The sequence below is a fragment of the Trachemys scripta genome, chromosome 15, assembly GCF_013100865.1.
Source record: "Trachemys scripta elegans isolate TJP31775 chromosome 15, CAS_Tse_1.0, whole genome shotgun sequence".
NCBI classification, from domain to species: domain Eukaryota; kingdom Metazoa; phylum Chordata; order Testudines; family Emydidae; genus Trachemys; species Trachemys scripta.
In genome coordinates, this window is record NC_048312.1 from 17,997,008 (window position 1) to 18,017,020 (window position 20,013).

Consider the following 20,013-nt stretch of genomic DNA (forward strand, 5'->3'; position numbering starts at 1 on the left):
TAAAACTCGGAGGGATTTTTAAAATTTGGGGTTTCCTTTAAAATATCTCCCAAACTTTTCCGGGGGGGGGGGGTTCTAACAAAAGAGATTGTCCTTGGGAGGTTTTACTGATCGAAGGGGCTAAGAGTGGCAGAAAAAAGGTTTCTAGATCCAAAAGAAATGGATCCCTCAGCAGCTGGGTCTAGAACTTAGACTGGAGGTGCAACAAGTGCTTTGTAGTTATCCGTAAGAGTGGTTAACTAGACAAGGCTGAACTAAAACAACATTCCCTGCAGATTTTTTACTTAGAGATTCTCGCCTTCAAAGCCACAAATATACTTTGTATTTAGAGTTAGGAATAAACAAACTGACAGTGCTAGTGTCTCCATTATTTCAGGCTCTCCTGTCAAGCTTTTCTCCTGTTGTCAGAAGCCAACCAAACAACCCATGCGTACCATTAGTGAATGGGAATGTTTAAGAAGTGAGAGAGTCACATTTTGGGCTAAAAGGGGGGGAAATCTAAACAGTTTCTCACTCATGCCTAGATCAAGTTATGGGACCATCCTTAAAAATCAGGATCAGCTGAGCAACTAATCCACCAAGGTAGGTAGGTGATTTGCACATGGCAAAGCACATCTCCTTACAGATGGGTGGGCACCCCATGGCCATGAGAGACCCTGCCATGCAGCAGCAGGATTATTTAGGGTAGGGACAGCTGGGCTGGCTGCAGGTCTCCAGCCAGGGGATGGAAATCACTTCCCTGCTGCCTTGGCAGGAAGATGGTGCTTTCTTGGGGGAAGCTTGAATGAAGAGATGCACTTTCCTGTGGGGGCTGCTGTGAGGTCTAGGCAATGGTATTTACAGTTAAACATGCATGGTAGAGTACATTTCTTGCACTCTTTCCCTAACGTGATCTTGAGCTTTTGTATCACCAAGCTACAAGTCACCTGACCTGACTGTGAGCAGAACGTGACCCAAAAGATCCGCAAGGGATCCTTTGCCAGGGAGTGGCTTTAGGCCGAAGGGATCCTTTTGAAGTGCCATTAGTGTCAGAGTCTCATCTTTGCCGCTATGTGAGGGATGGGGAATCACAGCAGCCACTGATCCTGACGGTTGTTAGTAAAATCCAAGTGCTGATTTCTGGGAGTCTTCAGGGCAGTGACCCTTGATTGAAAGGACCCTGCTCTTGATAATTCGTCTGACAGTATTTTTGTGTCCATACTGTTGTTTCTACAGCTCTACCCAATGGGAAACTGATGAGGGGAAGGAGAGTGAATCCAAGGGAGTCAGTCTGGAAGGACTCCCTCCAGTGAGTGCTAGGGATTCAAGAGGGAGAGGGGTGGTGGGGTGGAAATTCTGTTTCTTATGGAGACAAAGGTGTTTCAAATCAGACCCCTCCAAATTGCTGATCCCACCGAGTTTATCCCTTGTTAGTGTTTGATACAGCTTACCTTCCACAGGGAGGAGAGGAGGTTAGAAGAGGTGGAACAGTGTCACAAAAGGTGTTGTTGTTTTTTTATAAAGCCAATTTCTAGGCTAAGGAAATGCTATTTTGATGAGCCCAAGTGTGCAATATAAAATAGAGGGGGAAGGGGTACCCACCAGGAGACAACATTTTTGTCCATGAAAATAGCTCAGGCTATTTTCATGCCCTCTGTTTCCCAGACTTCTGTCCAAACCTGAAAAAGCCTGAAACCCTCAAATACATCAACTTTTCCTTGATCTGCAGAAACAAATTTGAAATCTATCATTCTCTGCAATCTAGAAATAACTCAGAAAATTATCCATTACAGAATCTACTGTTTCTCGGATACTCTTTCCGGGAACTCTCTCTTGCTGGGTAAGCACCAGGTGCTGGACAGATCGCTGTGAGAGGGCATCAGGTTCAGAGACTCTTCCACTGCCATTTGGGGTTTCCACAAAAAAAACCAACCAAACAAACAAACAAACACCCCACACACCACCCACCCACCCACCCATGTGCTATTTTGAGTCTCTCACGTGGAACAAAAATACAATTGCTTTGATTCCTCTCCCAGTAGAGGGGACGATAGTGGGGCATAGGACAATGAATAAAATACCTGGCCTAGAGTCTCGGTCCCATTAGAGTAAGTGGGGGAGGGAGGGAGAGAAAAAACACCTGCATGAGGGCCAGGATTTACACCTTGTGAATAAACTCATTATCCAGGGGTGTATTTTCTTGATCATTTTTCCCCACTGTATGTTGAGGTGTTTAGATTTATCCTCTGTTTAGAGACAGGGAGGAAAAAAAAAAACAAAACTAGCGATTCTAAATCCTTAAAGTCTTGAGACCCCAGTCAGGGATCAGAGATCACTTGTGCTATGGGCTGTACACACACCACTCTCTGGAAATGACAGTCTTTGCCCTGGAGAGTTTAAGCCTGTATCTACACTAAGCAATGCAACTGTTGCTAATTGAACCAACAGGATAGCGCCAGTATTAAGTATGAATCATGCAGACTTTGGTGTGTGACCAGGTGTCTAAGTAGCTATCTGAGATGGGGGACCAGAGTGATAAGCAGCGCACAGAAAAGATCCAAGGGGCCAATGTCACAAGACTGAAGAGTGTCATAGAATATCAGGGTTGGAAGGGACCTCAGGAGGTCATCTAGTCCAGCCCCCTGCTCAAAGCAGGACCAATGCCCAGACAGATAGTGTCAGCACGATGCTGGGCAGAATCCATGGAACCTAGCCTTCCTCACAGCCAAGAGTGCTCTTGGAACACATGACGGCCACTGCTATGGTGGGTGACCACTGTGTGGAAACAAGCTGTGTTACATGCGTGCTAGAGGACAACATGGTGTTTAGCACACCCAGTTTCACTAGGCCTAGGAATTTCTTGAAACCGACAGGCTGCCTATAATAAGACACGACCCTCTCCTGGCTTTATATGCATCTTTTGACTCCAGATTTCCTGTCCAGTCTCCCTCCTGCCATGAGAAAAGAAAGGCTTCTTCCCATACAGGAACTCCCATCTTTGGCCTTGTCTACATTAGGCACCTCTCAATTTCCTCCCACCAGTGGGAATTCTAGTATAGACTGGGCATGGGTGGCTGCAAACATTTTAACCACAATATCTCCCAGCTCTAAGCACTCTAAGATGATATGGAGGTCAAAAAGCCAGCAGCTGATCTACACTAGAGCGTCCACCCTCACTATCACCTGGGTAGCTGCACAGGTAGGAAATAAACAGCCTGAGAGTGTTTTCCTGGCCTTCCTTGAACACACATTTCCCTTTGTTCCACTTTTTATTTTTATTTTTTTTAATTCCTGATAGATTGTTTCACAGACAGTCATATAGAGCCTGCATCTTAAACACGATTGTTGGGGTCAGGAATTTGCTGCTTCCTCAAAGACTCAATGACACAAGCAGCTATAGGTAAGAAACAAAAAACTAAAGCAAGCAGTTCAGAGACAAAAGCAGCCCCCCTACTCCCCAGAGCCTTGTATGCGATTCCACCACTGTCTTTCCCAGCTATTGTAGACCTTGAGCAATTAGTAAAAAAAGTTTGACTGTAGACTAACAGATGTGGGTCCCACTGTAGTAGGCACTGCACACTCAATAATAGTCACTGCCCCAAAGAGGTAACAGGCTACACAGACAAAACAGATAAAGGAAAGATTATTATTCCCATTTTCCAGATGGGATGGAGGGAAACATGAAGTACACGGAGATTTTGTGATCTTGTGAAAATCAAAGGATCTGTGGCAGAGCTGGGAATCAAAGCCATCTCTCTCAACAGGACTTCCAGTGACTTAACCGCATGACCATCCTTCCTAGAGGATGTTAGATCATTCAAGGCATATATAAAGTCCCCTTGCCCCTCATATTAAATTGTTTATTTACCAGTGAAACAATGAGTCATTTTCCTTTGGTTTCTTCCAATGTTAGACAGATGGAAAAGTCTGATGTTTCACCACCAGGTGCTTGTATTGAAAATTCTAGGGTGAACAACCTATGTGTGAATTAAGGTGAAAATAATAATTGCATGGAGATGGTAAGAGCTTTCTTCAATTGTTTCTTCAGAAACACCTTTTAACACATTGCCACACTCAGCAATATCCTTAACAGGGTTGCTTCATGCAGCTTTCTATCCTATCAAGGGATCATCTTCAGCACTGGCTGCTTTCTGCTAGTATAGGATTTTCCACCCCAATTCAATTTTAGTGTGAATCTAAGCACAGACTAGGCACAGAGCATAGGATATTCCTGCATTGCACAAGGGGTGTTGGAAGGAAGGGTGAAGCAGAATAAGAAGGGGCACAAGGCACAAGTGACTTGAAGGGTCAAGCGGAGGATGACTGAAGTATCCTTTACCTTCACATTTCTTGCCATGTTGTCCCCACAATGCACTCTTACCCTCCATCACACTCATACTCCTCTCACATGCCAATTTCCGCTTTAGCCCAACAGCCTTTTTTCCTGTTTCCCCTACACACACACACACACACACACACACACACACACACAATTGATTGGGGGCGGGGCACAGTTCAGTGTAAACTCTTTCTCCAGAGAAGTCAGTGTATTATAGTTAAGGTTGCAACGCAATTTCCACCAGAAGCCCTTGTTTTCACACCAATAACTTTGTGGTTCACCTTTTGATCTGATATTTTCAGTGTTTGATTTTTGCCCATAAGGTGACTTTTTTCTATAGTATGAGCAAGAATCCTTAGATGTTTTTATAGCTATGAGTGTCTGGGGGATGGGACCAGGGAATACTATTTTCCCATTTAAAATCTGATTACTTCCTTTTCCCTCTGTAAATAAAAGTCTAGATAAATAACTATAAGAGCTGAATTTTCAAGTTTCAAGCCTTGCATCTAAGCAGTGGTTCTCAACCTTTTCCATACGGGGACTCCACTTACTACCTTTTCCATAGGAAGAGCCCCCTTCCCATCTATCTGGATTCCCTTCTCATTGACCAATATGGGAAGGGCAGGGTGATGGCTACCCTCCCACTCAGACACCTTATTGTAGGGACAATGACCCTCAAGTTGAGAATTCATAATCTAAGGATTCCTCACTGACAGGTAATAAAGTTATATGCCATTGAGACATCACTTCTGTGCATGCGCAGTAAGACCTGCTAAGATTTTTTTTTTTTTTAAGCCTAGTGAAGCCATGTTCCCTTGTGATATTATAATGCACCTTTTCCCTGAGCAAAGAGCCAGCGGGCACAGAGGCTGCTGTCAGGTTGCTGCTGGGACTTTTTGTACAAGGGAGACTGTTTCAGCAAGTTGATAATATTAAAAATTCTGCCACAAATCAATGCTTTTGCATCAGGAGAAAATAGTGGGCATTAAAATATGAGGTCTCTCTTTCTCCCCTGGGATTTTAGGGCCTTTGTTGTCTTTCTCTGCATTGTCCGGTCGTGTAGAAAGATGATTTTTTTTTAAACGAAAGCAATGAAATTTCATTGCTAAGATACAAGGCAGCAGCACATCTGCTTTAATGGCTGTAATATAACTTTACAGAAAACTGTCTCCAGGTAAACAATAGCTTCCTTTCCATCCCCATTCCACTGGTGGTACACATTTGACAGCAAAGAGCAATATATTAAAAAGTTACCACTGTAGCAAGACAGACAGGAAGATACATTGCTATGTATGTGCAACTTCAAAATCGGGAACTGCAGCATCCTTAACTCAGTGATTTTAGCTGGGCAATCTTTATATTGCACTAACTGTCCCCTCACTCCCACACACACACACACACACACACACACACACACACACACACACACTATATTCACTCATGTTTAAGGAATATGTGATTGTGTAGTATTTGCATGAGTTTGGGATTTGCACATTATGCACAAGTGAAGCCACATATAAATTACATGGATCATCCCAAAACAAGCATTGATAAAGCCTTTGTACCACATCACACCTGCATATATTCTGTATATGACACATTACAGAAAGAACTATTCTACAAATGTTTTAGAGTTTTTAAAAAAATGGGATCGGGACTATTTCTTGTATACTTCCCCAAGTGATGTCTAGAGCATTAATTAGCACGAGGCCAACTGTACAGGGCTATGGAGGAGTAACAAACAAACAAAAACAAACAAACAGTTTTTTAAAACGGCTTTTCTACACAATGGGGGACATTCTGGGGCTAGAAGTGAGTGAGCTCTGTTGGGTGGATCTGGGACAGGTGCACATTCCTTGATGGTATAAATGCCTGTTCTCTTGCACTCCCTGAATCTGTTCATTGTAACCATCTCTGATAGCTCATCTTTTACATAGATTGTGAGCTCTTTGGTGCAGGGATCAACTTTTTGCTACAAGTTTGTGCTAGGTGCTGCACAGTGGGGCTTAGGGCTCTAGGTGCTACCATAACATTAATGACAATACAGCACCCTTTCCAGCCTTTTGCATGGTCATGAGACATCACATTTTATTATTTATCTGTAATACCATAGTGCCTAGAAACTCAATGGGGCCCTTGGCCGTCACTGGTGGTAACCATTGTATAAACACAGAGCAAGAACTGTCTCTACCACATGGAGTTTACAATTTAAGTATAAGAAAAAAGACAACAGATGGATACAGACAAATAGATGGGGGAGTCCAAGGAAACAATGAGACAATACTGGTCAGCATGGTAGGCAGTGAGATAGCTTTAAAGCGGTCACTGGTCGAGGAGGGAATACTTAAGTTTGGGGAACAAAATCCACGTTTGAAGGAGGGGAGGAAACAGTGTACAAATAAATGATGGTTGTTTGAAACTGCTCAGAGATTTGGAATGTTATCAGAAGCCCCAGAATAGAGGGATTAGCGGGCAGGCGAGATGGTCAAAGTGGCTTTATCCATGGCTATGTACTATATCACAAGAACGATACATACAAGGTAGCATGGCTTTTGTTGGTTATGGTATTGAATAATATTGATAATTCCTTTTAAATTCTAGTACCAGAGAAAAGTCTGATCTCCATGGCTACTCCAGTATTTAAAGCATTAAGGCTAATACCACCATGTGTTCTAGCATCATTACTGGAGACTTGGAGTATGCAAGAAACAATCTTTATTAAAAGTCTTATCACACATTAATTGGTGTTTTCCTATAACTGTCACATAAATTGCAAAGGTTAGGAGGGAGGGAAAAAAGAAAAAAAAAAAAAAGTATCGAGCACCAGGATTTCCAATTCTTTCGTACTCACATCTCCATATGGAATCCTGAAGAAGAGTGCAGGTGGCCGGCTCCTGTTGAGGGTCAGGAAAGGATGACCTCCAGGAAGCGGTGACCTCCAGCCATCTGCCAGACCCTATTTATAATAAGTTACACATATGCCCACCAAAGCTAATTAATATGCATGAGGGTTGAACCCCCTCATGTCCATCTTTGGGAGGGTCACCCTGATATTATCAGGAACTCTTCATCTGATAGGCCACTTGGATAGATTTAAAAAAAAAAAAAATCTATCCACATTTACATCACCATAGTAACCCATGGTTAGCTTACAAGTCTCTAATATTTCCCCCAGCTACCAACACACACCTTGTGGTGTCTACTGATCTCTCAGACATTTTCTTCCAAACTCAGCAGTTTTTTTTCAAAACAATCAGTATACAAACAAATATAAGCTCAACAGATTTATAATTTACTTGTGCTAGTTTATCTTTATACTATAGCTAACAATCTAAATCCCAAGGCCTGAGTGGCTAAGCTAGGTATCTTTCAGGCATAAACCTGTAGGTTTCTTGCATTTCAGCTTTAAACATTAAGCTTTATTTAAATCTGTTACCTACCAGGTATTAGTGTCTTATATCCAGTCCTTATAATAAATTAAATTTGTGTTACAAGCTACAGTGGAGTGGTACAAAGTTGTCATTGATACTTGCTTGGAACGCCAGGCGTAATTCACTCACATGCCATCACTTGTGGACCATAGGACTCCTGCAGATAAGCTCCCAACCACCATGTATCTCATAGAGAATACTCACATCCCTTGACTATCTCCTATAATAGCCTTATGTCAACGTAAGCTGCCTTCTATCGACCTAGCTGTGGAAGTGTCTTCACTTAAATTTGTCTCTGGCATAAGTGCCTCTCTACGCCGATCTGGGAACACCACCTCCCCCAGCAGTGTAGAGTCAGGGTCAATGTAATCAGGTTGATGCCCCGTCAGTGTAGACCAGGGTAGGCAACCTGCCGAAGGCAGCACGCGAACTGATTTTCAGTGGCACTCATACTGCCTGGGTCCTGGCCACTGGTCTGGGGGGCTCTGCATTTTAATTTAATTTTAAATGAAGCTTCTTAAACATTTTAGAAACCTTATTTACTTTACATACAACAATAGTTTAGTTATATATTATAGACTTATAGAAAGAGACCTTCTAAAAACGTTAAAATGTCTGACTGGCATGTGAAATCTTAAATCAGAGTGAATAAATGAAGACTCGGCACATCGCTTCTGAAAGGTTGCGACCCCTGGTGTAAACACTGCATGGCTTATATCCATTGTTACTGGCTTTCAGGAGATGTCCCACAGTGCCCTGCAAGGACAATATCATCGATACAAGTGCTCCTGCTGAGGACATACGCCACGTGTCCACACACACAGGCCATTTAATATCTTAGGTCACGGTTTAAGTCCACATAATTCTGTTGTGTAGACATGGCCTGTATTTCCTTGCCCACTCTCTCCCAGTCCCCGTGAGCCCTTTGGCCAGCCTTCGGAAATCACCTGACGGCTCCGCTGGCTGCCTAGAGGGGAGATCAGTGCAGGGTCTCCCAGGAACTCCGAGCCAGGATGGGTTTCCTCGGGATAGATAACCAGCCTACCCAACGCTGGAGCGGCTCAGCCCCCAAACCCTCCCGCAGCTGCCTCCCGGAGGTGAGTTTTCTCTGCGCAGTGCAGTCCCCTCGGTTTCCCTACAGATCCGTGTTGGGGGCTTGGGAGAAGGGGCGGGGGGGGTATCTTGATGTCTGAAGAGCCGCTAGAGCCTGCAATTGCTGTGGAGGCAGAACCGGCCCACACCCACTGCGCGGTGCAAGGAGGGACAAGCCCCTCGCAGGCGAGTCTCGCGGCTGGGCACATATACGAGGATCGGGGCCCTTCTACTCCCCACACCCATGCCGGTGTTTTGACGTGACCGCAGGCGGGGGCTGAAGCAAGAGACGTCATTTGGCAGCCGGCTGGAGAGAGGATCGCGAAAGATCGGGGAGGAGCGGCCCGAGGAGGGGGCGGCCGCCGAGCTGGGCAGGGTAGGGGCCAGGATCACCGCCGCTGCCAATGGACGAGGGCGGAGCGGGGGAGCACGGAGGCTTGCATGCTGCTGCCTGATGCCGAGACGAAGGAGGCGATTGCAGAAGGGTCCTAGGCAACCCACACCCCTTCCCCGCCCCACTACAGCAGGGCAGAGTGGGCCCCAGGGAAGGTCACGCCGCAGTGGAGTGACCGGTGAGTTTGCAAGGGGGCCACGCTCCGCAGCTGGGGGACAGCGGCCCCGAGAGCTCTGCCTGCAGCCGCCCTTCGCTCCCCGCCGAGCAGGGTGCGAGGCGCAGGGCGGCAGAGGAAGGGGGCCCGGGGGCCGCCGCACCGCAGAAACAGAGGGAGCAGCTGGATTTTGCGCAGAGGCCGGATGGTTCCCTTGTAACAGATGGACCGTTTCGCACTCAGGTTCCCCGGGAAGGCGAATGTGCGCGATGGATGGCACGGGCCCGCCCTAGGGGGTGGCCGGAGAGTGAAGCGCTCTCTTGCCGGGGCCGGAGGTGTGAGATCTTGGAAAGCATGGCTAATTGCAGCTAGGGGAAAGGAGCATCTATGTAAGTATTACCATGGATCGATGGCCTGTATCCGGCGTTGGCTAGAGACAGACGATGATTTCAGCGCTTGTTTCGGGGAGATCCCAAATGCAAACGATTTGCAATAGTTTAAACAGGGAGCTTTCTTCTCTCATTAAGCCTAGGCCTTCCAGCATATTTCTGGCAACCCCTTTGTATATCCCTCTCTTCCCCTCCCCCCAATAAAATTAGAAACCAGTTTGCATTTTAATATAGGGATAATTGCTTTAAATAAGCCTACTGGAAGCACACAGACTCTAGTTTTGGTTGAGCTTTCCGGGTCCTGTGGAAAGACAGTAAACAGAGACGCCTAATGCACTGCTTTACGGGCTGCGCTAATGTTTTAAACTTTCCTTTTAAATGGCTGAGTAGTATATGACTTGGCAGAGTCCACCTAACAAGCAAGACGCGGCTAGAGGTATTACAGTAGTGGATCGCCTTGGCAGTTGTAAGACGAGGGAAGTGGATGTTATTTGTTTCCCCCCGAAGAGTATAAATTTGTAGGCAATCCAGGCTACGCTGCTGGGTTGCCAAATCTGCAACATTCCCATGAAGTTCTGCACACAACAAGCGAGCTTTTCATTGCTCAGAGGCGTGACAATCACCGCTCCAAACAGAAAGAAAGAAGAGCAGCGCTAGCTAGTGGCCGTGATAGATACTGCGCAGCGTCCCTGCCTCCGGTACCCTGGAGTGCTGCGTATTTCCCCTGCTAAAACCGTTTAAAGCACATAAAATAGACATTGGCAACATTTGGGTTTTAGATCAGGCTTAGTCTGAAGCTCGGTTCCCTCCATCTCCTTGCGAACCAAGGGGAACGTAGGACAGAAGTTTTACAGTCCAATCCTGGCTCTCCCACTCTCCAAGCCAGCAGGATCACCTATGAGGGGAGCCACCGGTGATGGTCAGGCAGCCGTTTGGGGTGTGCATCTTATTACAACATAAATATAGTAACTGCCTGGGCATCCAAGCCTTGGCGATAAAAAACATTGTTAAGAGATACAGAATGGTACGGTTCCTGTTCCCCACAACCAGCAGCAGAGAAAACAGCTGCCAATGCTGTCTAATCCATCATATTTGCCAGAAATTGAAGCAAATCAAAACAAAACTGGAGCAGACACTAAACTGAATCTTAGGCTGTGCTCTGGGGGAGCTGCCAAAGAAAGGAAGTTCCAAAAGGATGAGCGCTCCACTACACAGCTCGGCTGCCAGTCCTGGAACACACAATTCCAGGAATTGGAAAGTAGCATTTTGTGTCTTCATACCATGCTTGCTTGGTATGAATCTAGGGGGATTCCGGTTCATCTCCATTTACCATGGCAGGGTGCAAGATGAGAGGTGGGGGTGATCCCATGCCCAGGAATATTTGTACTAAAGGCAGAAATGAACTGGAGGGAGGGCAGAGAGACATTTGCTACTGGACAGAATATGGGCACAGAATGAATGGGATATGAGCACCCATTTTAGGGGGGTTACTTCCAGGGTGAGCCTGAAGTGTATTGTATTGACAATTATTCCTTATCCCTAAGCTTCCAACAATATTTTAATATCTCTAAGATGCACTTATTAATCACTGGGCATTTTAAAGAAGCCATAACTCCCCTTTGGACAAATGCACACTTATTTATTCATCAACCCTTTCAGAAAGTGAAGGCTAGGTAAACGTATCGGCCCTTGTATGTGTCCTGAAGGTCAAACTTGGGCTGTCTTAGGTAGGATTCCAGACCTGAAGACCCTCCTCCACTGCCAACGCTGTGCTCCAAGGCATACAAAGCTGACACTTGTATGTTAATTTAAATACAACAAAGCTGTATGTCAACTTTTGAACAAACTTTAAACTGGCATATGCTTCTGATAAATTGGGAGTGTGTTTCATTAGCCTCAAAATGCCACATGGCTCTCCACACTTCCATAGCATTCTTCCATGCCAAGGTCTTATGTGAATGAATTTTTCCAAAGGTTTAGAAGGATCTGAAATCCGTCAAAAACAGGAGTTTGAATAAACAGTAAGCAAGCATGGTATGAAGACACAAAATGCTACTTTCCAAGCAAAATTTTGGAAGTTTCCCTGAGTAGCATTTAGATGGGAGGCTCTCGGGGAGAAAAAGTTCTGGAGAGTGCAGGTGTAATAAGTATTTTCCTTTCCATCTTCTGCTTTCCCCTTGCCATTTGTTCTCATAGACTTTAAGGTCAGAAGGGACCATCATGATCATTTTGCTCATTGCAAGCCACAGAACCTCAACCACTCACTCCTGTAATAAGACTCCTAACCACTGGCTGAGTTACTGGAGTCCTCAAAAAATGATTTAAAAAGACTTGAAGTTACAAAGAGTCCACCATTGGCACTAGTTTAAACCTGCAAGTGACCTGTGGCCCATGCTGCAGAGGAAGGTAAAAAACTCCCCAGGGTCTCTGCCAATTCCTGACCCCAAATCTGGCAATCAGTTAAACTCTTAGCATGTGGGCAAGACCCACCAGCCAGACACCTGGGAAAGAATTCTCTGTCCTAACTCAGAGCCCTCCCATCTAGTGTCCCATCAGCAGCCATTGGAGATATTTGCTGCTAGCAGTCACAGATCTGCTACATGCCATTGTAGGCAGTCTCATCATACCATCCCCCCCATAAAACTGATCAAGCTCAGTCTTGAAGCCAGTTAGGTTTTTTTTGCCTCCATTGCTCCCTGTGGAAGGCTGTTCTAGAATGTCACTCCTCTGATTATAAACCTTCATCTAATTTCAAGCCTAAACTTGTTGATGGCCAGTTTATAAGCGGTCATGGGATAAGAGGGAAGGTTCTCTCATGCATTGGTAACTGGTTAAAAGATAGGATACAAAGGGTAGGAATAAATGGAGAGGTGTAAATAGTGGTGTGCCCCAGGGGTCTGTACTGGGACCAGTCCTATTCAACATATTCATAAATGATCTGGAAAAAGGTAAACAGCGAGGTGGCAAAATTTGCAGATGATACAAAACTACTCAAGATAGTTAAGTCCAAAGCAGACTGCAAAGAGCTACAAAAGGATCTCTCAAAACTGGGTGACTGGGCAACAAAAATGGCAGATTAAATTCAGTGCTGATAAATTCAAAGTAATGCACATTGGAAAACATAACCCAACTCTACATATAAAATGATGGGGTCTAAATTAGCTGTTGCCACTCAAGAGAGAGATCTTGGAGTCATTGTGAATAGTTCTCTGAAAACATCCATTCAATAATGTGCAGAGGCAGTCAAAAAAGCAAACAGAATGTTGGGAATCATTAAGAAAGGGACAGATAATATCATATTGCCTCTATATAAACCCATGGTACACCCACATCTTGAATACTGAGATGTGGTCACCCCCCCTCTCAAAAAAAGATATTGGAATTGGAAAAGGTTCAGAAAAGGGCCACAGAAATGATTAGGGGTACGGAATGGCTTCTGTATGAGGAGAGATTAAGAAGACTGGGACTGTTCAGCTTGGAAAAGAGATGACTAAGGGGGGATATGATTGAGGTCTATAAAAATCATGACTGGTGTGGAGAAAGTAAATAAGGAAGCGTTATTTACTCCTTCTCATAACACAAGAACTAGGGGTCATCCCTGAGCGCTAGCTCCACAGCTCCCATTGGCTGGGAACCACAGCCAGTGGGAGCTGTGGAGGTGGTGCCTGCCGGTGGAGACAGCGCACAGAGCCACTCCTCTGCCTAGGAGCGGCTGGCACAGGTCACTTCTTGCCGGGAGCCACCCCAGGTGAGTGGTCCTCGGATCCAGCACCCTGCACCTCCTCCCGCACTCCAACCCGCTGCCCCTCCCACACCCAAACTCCCTCCCTCTTAGTTAACTGGCATTTTTCACTTACCAACACCTCCTATTCCTCCAACATGCTGGATAAAACAGCTTTTACTGTAAATTAATGAAGGATAGGTCCATCAATGGCTACTAGCCAGGATGGGTAGGGATGGTGTCCCTCTGTTTGCCAGAAGCTGGGAATGGATCACTTGATGATTCCCTGTTCTGTTCATTCCCTCTGGGGCACTGTCAGAAGACAGGATACTGGACTAGATGGACCTTTGGTCTGACCCAGTATGGCCGTTCTTATAGTCATTCGTTCTTGTTCATTTACAGTTTTATGCTTAGTATATATTTAAATTAGTACGTTGCTACAAAATGGTGGACCCTATCTTCTTACCCTTATAAAACCCCACTGAGGTTAGTGTGAAGCCTGATGTAAGGATGTGGCTCTGGGGATGGCATTTCCTCCTTCCTGCAGGAGGAAAGCGTGTTATTAACTATAAGTTATTAGGTCTCTCTAAAGCAGTGGTTCCCAAACTGGGGTTTGTGAAATGTTATGGGGGTTCTTGGGGAAAAATTCCCTAATGGCAGACAGAACGGCCCCTAGGGACCCCAGGCAGCACGGGGCCAGCAGCCCAGAGCCCCTGGACTTCCAAGAGCTCAGCAGATCAAAGCAAGCATCTCTATCACACTGAGGAGATTTAAACTTCAAGGCTCCTTATAAGAAATGGAAAGGGAGGTGGATATTTTTTGCTGTTTTTAAAATTAAATAGGCAGCTAGTATAGTTTTTAAAATTATTATGAAGAACAAGTTTAATCTTTGTTGTAATGTGCATTGTTTGCCTGAACTGCTCAAGATCTGAATGCTTGTGTAGGAGGAACTCTGAGTTGACTTCTTAAATACCTTCATGCTGTTTCACATCTGATACTCCTTGATGAAACATAGGAGCCTTGTCTTATAACAGGCTTATTCAAAGTGATACAAGCTACGAAAGTGAGCTCTTGGAAGAGTGTTGCTATTTTCATAATGTAATAAAAATACTGTAATGATTAATAATAGTGTGTAATAAGCATGTCATAAAAACAATTTCCAAGATCACTGCTTTTATAATTTATACTCAGGTAAAGGAGAAAATCCCTGGAAATATTCATTTTTAGGAGGGGGTTCACAAGACTTGACATTTTAGTGAAAGGGGTTCACAGGTTGTTAAAGTTTGGGAACCACTGCTGTAAAGGATTGTTACAAATATGGGCGCAATAAAACGTGCTTGGGCTATGTATTAATTTAATCAGACATTCATTTTCCCAGATCTATGTATTTGTTATATTGATTTTTAACTGTACTTTAAGACCCAAAGTCTGCCTTTATTAATTACACAAGAGTACCCGTGAGATATGCACACAGTAAATGCCATACATCTTTAGGGATACTCAAATTGCCCTATGCCCCCAAAGCAGCCCCAAGATTGGCCTGTCTGTTCCTTCCCCAGGCAGGTACACTCCATCTCTGCTTTCTTCTCTATGGGAAAATTCAAGGGAAGCTGTGTGAAGGGAACCTCATGAGTTTCTGGCTGGTAGGTGGGTATTTCCTTGTAGGAGCATGATTTCATCCTAAGTTTTTTCCATTGAGTTTTACCACAGCACAGATTGTAAAAATTGAGTAAAAGACCTTATGATGTAGCCGCAGGTCCTAAGAGCACTATGATGCAAAACTTACACATTGAATCACTTTTTATGAACAAACACTTTTGAATAGTGCCCCAGAGATAGATTAGAGTAGGAAGTTATACTTGAACAGAGTACATAAATTCAAAGGTAAGAAATAGAAAGTGAGATACAGAAGGGAAAAATGATCAGGCAACTCTGCATTCTTCAACCCCTGACAGGCTCATGGCTAATTTCCCAGCTGCCAGCAGGGAACCCAACCAAAAAAAAAAAAAACCCCAGCAAATGTGCCAGCCAAGGAATCAGACGCCCAACAAGATGCTGCTGCTGGAAAAAGATATTCTACAGCTTGGCTTCTGTGCAGGACAGCTGTCAAACATGGTCCATCTGTGGCTACAGCTGTTGATTCCATTGCTGAAGGAAAGGAGCAGGCAGAAGACAGACAGGGGGTTTCCACAGGACTAGCAGGGTCAAAAATACTGTCAAGTCAGCATCGCAATTAGAGGGTTGTGCCAACTTTTTTTTTTTTTAATTGCACATTTTAAAATGTGCTTTGCTCGCTCATTCAGTAGATGCCCAAATGTAATGGCTGAAAGAACATGATGGTTCAGGAATAATTCCTCTTCACTGACATTCAGAATAGAGAATCAAGAACTGATCGTTTCTTCTGACATTTTAAAGAAACCAACACGACCTTATTGGTCCCCTTTCATATTTCAGTCACTACAGATGAGACCTCTATAGCTCCTGATGTGGCAAATGTACACACATTGATCAGTTACATAGAGCTGTAAAGTAGAAAGGGAAAGAAAATAGCATTTTCCATAGACATTTACCCCTAAAAATTAAAACAAGGGCATCAAATATTTGGTACAGGATACATTTCAGACTGAACTACAAGTGTGTGGAATTAATTCAGCATTAAGCAGATACTTTGAAATAACTACAGCCTGTACATTCAAACTACAGTAATTAGATTTTATAAACCAACAGTCCTCAGATCACTTACTTAATAAAGTTATCCCCAATTCTGTTTTCCAAAAGTTTTTCCAGTCCACTATTTTGAATTAAAATGGGTCACTGTTTCTCTTCCAAACTGTCCCTGTTTACAACACTGATGTTCTCAAGGTTCTTTGTGCACCTTTCCCAGTTATTTATACAAATTATCTACTAAAGTCACTGGCCCCAATAATTGAGTTTATGATGTAAGCTTACATGCAGACATTAGTTCCGTTCAGTGACAAATATTGTAAAAAACAGTTTGGTGCCCTAAGAATACAGCAGGGACCAACTAAACAGGGTCCCAAATCTCACCATTTTCATCACAAGTTTCAAACTCATGTGTTTCATAAACCCCAGCTCCTGAAGTCAGGCAGGTACATGAGAATCTCAACTCCACACACCCACCCCACCCCGCCCGCCCCCCTCATAAGTTGCCAGCCTTCACTGGCGTGGAAGAAAATGTGAATGCTAAGGGCTCCAAAGGTAAATAAAAATGCCCCAAATTAGTTATTTTCTAAAAATCTCATTATTTTTAAGCCAATCTCATGATATTTAATACTTGGCATAGAGGACACTGAAGAATAATAATGTAAATATCTACTATCTCCAGAGTGCTTCACACATATGGGACAGCGTGCCATCACTGTTACAAGCCATCCGTTTCTACAGCTGTAGCACCACGTTTCCCAAATGCATTCAAGGCTTTTGAAACTGGTATTTATTAAATTGATTTGGGTCTGTGCTAGACCTTGACAATCCAAGCCTGGCTGTATTTTACAGCTAGGTCAATCTATAACAGGGTTCTCAACCAAGAGTACATGTACCTCTGGTGGTACACAGAGGTCTTCCAAGGGGAACATCAACTCATCTAGTTATTTTCCTAGTTTTACAATAGGCTATATAAAAAGCACTAGGGAAGTCAGTACGAACTAAAATTTCATAGACAATGACTTTTTTATACTGCTCTATATACTATACACTGAAATGCAAGTACAATATTTATATTCCAATTGATTTATTTTATAATTATATGGTACAAATGAGAAAGTAAGCCATCTTTCCAGTAATGGTGTGCTGTGACACTTTTGTACTTTTACGTCTGATTTTGTAAGCAAGTAGTTTAAGGGAGGTGAAACTTGGGGGGTACTCAAGAGAAATCAGACTTCTGAAAGGGGTACAATAGTCTGGAAAGATTAAGAACCACTGATCTACAAGATCTTTATCAGTCTGACTGTAGGTCTGAGAAGAAATGAATGTGACACAATATTCCTGTTTGGATGAAAGATTATTGAAGCATTTAAATTATGTTATCAATTCATTTAGAATCAGAAAATAAATTAATCTCAAGTTTCCAGATGTCTTATTTCTTAATTTGTCAAGACATCTGGGGAAAAAAAAAGGGAGGTCTTCATTACTGTTAAACTTGTTATACGGAGCATTGAGAAAATGTCAATATCACGCTCAGAGAAAGAAGTGTGCCTACTACAAGAATGATGGAGAAGGGCTTTAGAATGAGATAGCAGAAATCTGTGATTTAATAGATAGCTGTCTGAATTCCTATCTATTAAATTTGTATTATCTTCAAAAACAAATAATGGAATATAAAGGAGTCCAAAGACCCCTTACTTTACTAGGTTTTTGCCTGGAAATCAATTTCTCTTACATATAAGAAATAGCACTTAGCAGTATGGATTTTTGAGTCTCATCCAAATGCAGAATGATTGCTGTACACACAAAACAATTGTTTATCAAAAATTTCACAAGGATTTTTGTTAAACCCACAAACTGGAAATAAATAGTTGCATGATTCGCCACAGTTTCACTATCAAGAAAATGATTAGTGTGTTTAAGGTGTTCTAAACATGGAAACCATAAACATAGAAAAATAGATTGTCTAGTCAGTCTCCCTGTTAATATACCTAACAGGTTTTTTCCTCACTATTGTTAATGATTCTCTGAATATCCAAGGCAAACTAACATTATTGTATATGGCTCTAATCCTGCAGACACTTGCCAAGGTCAATAGTTTTACACTTCTGAATAGCCTCATTAAACTAACCACAAATTTGCTGGACTAGGGCCTGAAGTGTTTTAAAACTTTGTTAACGTGAAAGGGACAAAATGACTTGTATCCTCCTAACCAAAATAACCATCTCCTGTTCTTCTTGGCTCTAGAAACGGCCACCTCAAGAACAGGGAAGGATATGCTTGTTGTGGAAGTCAAGCTGTATTGCAAAGTTAAAGATCAACTTGCTGAGGGACAAGCACTTCATACATTGACCCTCTGTGCTAAAGACTCAAATGTTGTAGGGAATGAGGAAGAGTGGTAGGGTAGATCTCCCTGGGTATTTCGGTAGGCTTTTACGCCTACATACTCAGAATCAAAAGTATGTGAGTATTTATAGCCCTACTCTCAGTTTTCTTTCTCTCATTTCTGCTTCCAGTCTTCTTGTACCAGTGGTCATAAGGGCAAGGAAAAAGGGCCAAGTCCAGCAAGCTCCTACTCAGTTATGTTAGGTGCCACAGGACCCTCTGTTGCTTTTTACTCAGTTATGGTAATTGGAGAGCTAAATGTCCAGGCCAAACATATGGAAGAGAGACTGCAGGGATATGAAAAGTTAGGCGGGTAAATCCTCTGGGGAAACCAGCCTGCTCGTGTCCACAGGCACAATGCTCTGCCCTTCTTTTCCAGCCAACTCAAAATCTTCCATAGGACAATGAGTGCATATGCCTAACCTCCCACCCCCCACACCAAAGCTTCTGGGTTTGTACATAAAGGTCCTTGGCTCCTGGCAACAGTACAGATAAGAAGCTGTAATGCCAACTATCTAGCACATGCTGCCACCCCTCTTGAAGTTATTTATAATGCTGGCTTCAGGGGAATGGTCTTTCATAGAACAAGGAAGGAAAGAAGTAGCTTGTATTGCAACATTTAGAAGAAATATTTTTGTAATTATACATTTGGGTCTATCATTTATTGATCTTTATTTTAAAACGGAGTATTAGTAAAATGAATTCATCTGTACTATAATGGGTAATACAAACATTGATCCTTCAGCCTGATCCAATTCCTACTGAACTCATTAACTTTAGTGGCAGCTAACCCTTAGTTCTTGTACATTTGCTAAAATGTTTGACTATTAGTTAACTGATTACATCTCAACTAAAAAGTCAGTGAAAAAGTCTGTGCACCCACAGTCTCCAGCTAAAGTACTTGCAACTTCTGAATAGCAATGTTTAGTGAATTTCTGCAGCAACAACAAAAAACAGTCTCACTCACCTCTTTTTGTAAGTAGGAAAAGCAAGTAAGTGCTGCAAAAAGGCATAGCAACAGAAGAATTCTTCCACTGGCAATGCTAATTACAAACAACTCTAACTCTTAAAGGAAAAACTGAAGCCACCATGTGAGGCTTAACAGCATAAATGATCACAGGATATTAAGCACTTGTCACCACATTTAATTGCAGTGGGCTGTGTTTGAGCCAAGTAGTAGTATAGCTCCTGCATGCTTCACATTTGTAACAGTTGTGTGTGACAGTAGCAGTAAAGGGAGTAAATGTAATAGCCCAAGCCAATTTCCTGCTTCAGTAATTGATAGTTCAGTGATTCCAATTGTAATTAACAGTGTATTCTGGGAGATAAGCATGCCTAATTTTGTTACCTTTTGCCCACCCTGCTGTGCTGAGCAAAATGAGGGCAATTTCTGTATAAAACAAATAGAGAAAGCAACTTGCATAGCAATTTGCATCTTAAAAATATTTTACAAACGTTATTTAAC

General features: G+C 43.2%; 1 protein-coding gene across 2 annotated transcripts in view; it reads left to right on the plus strand.

Moving 5' to 3' along the window:
- The first annotated feature begins 8,685 nt into the window (after window positions 1–8,685).
- Window positions 8,686–20,013, plus strand: part of YDJC (YdjC chitooligosaccharide deacetylase homolog) — a 76,274-nt gene continuing 64,946 nt past the window's right edge. Inside the window, exons 1-2 of one of the 2 annotated variants that reach the window (XM_034791011.1) lie at window positions 8,686–8,846; window positions 9,633–9,778. The gene's annotated coding sequence lies outside the window, so the exon portion shown is untranslated. Of the gene's footprint in view, window positions 8,847–8,956; window positions 9,414–9,632; window positions 9,779–20,013 lie in introns of those variants that run through there. The other variant, XM_034791009.1, reaches the window with a different exon arrangement.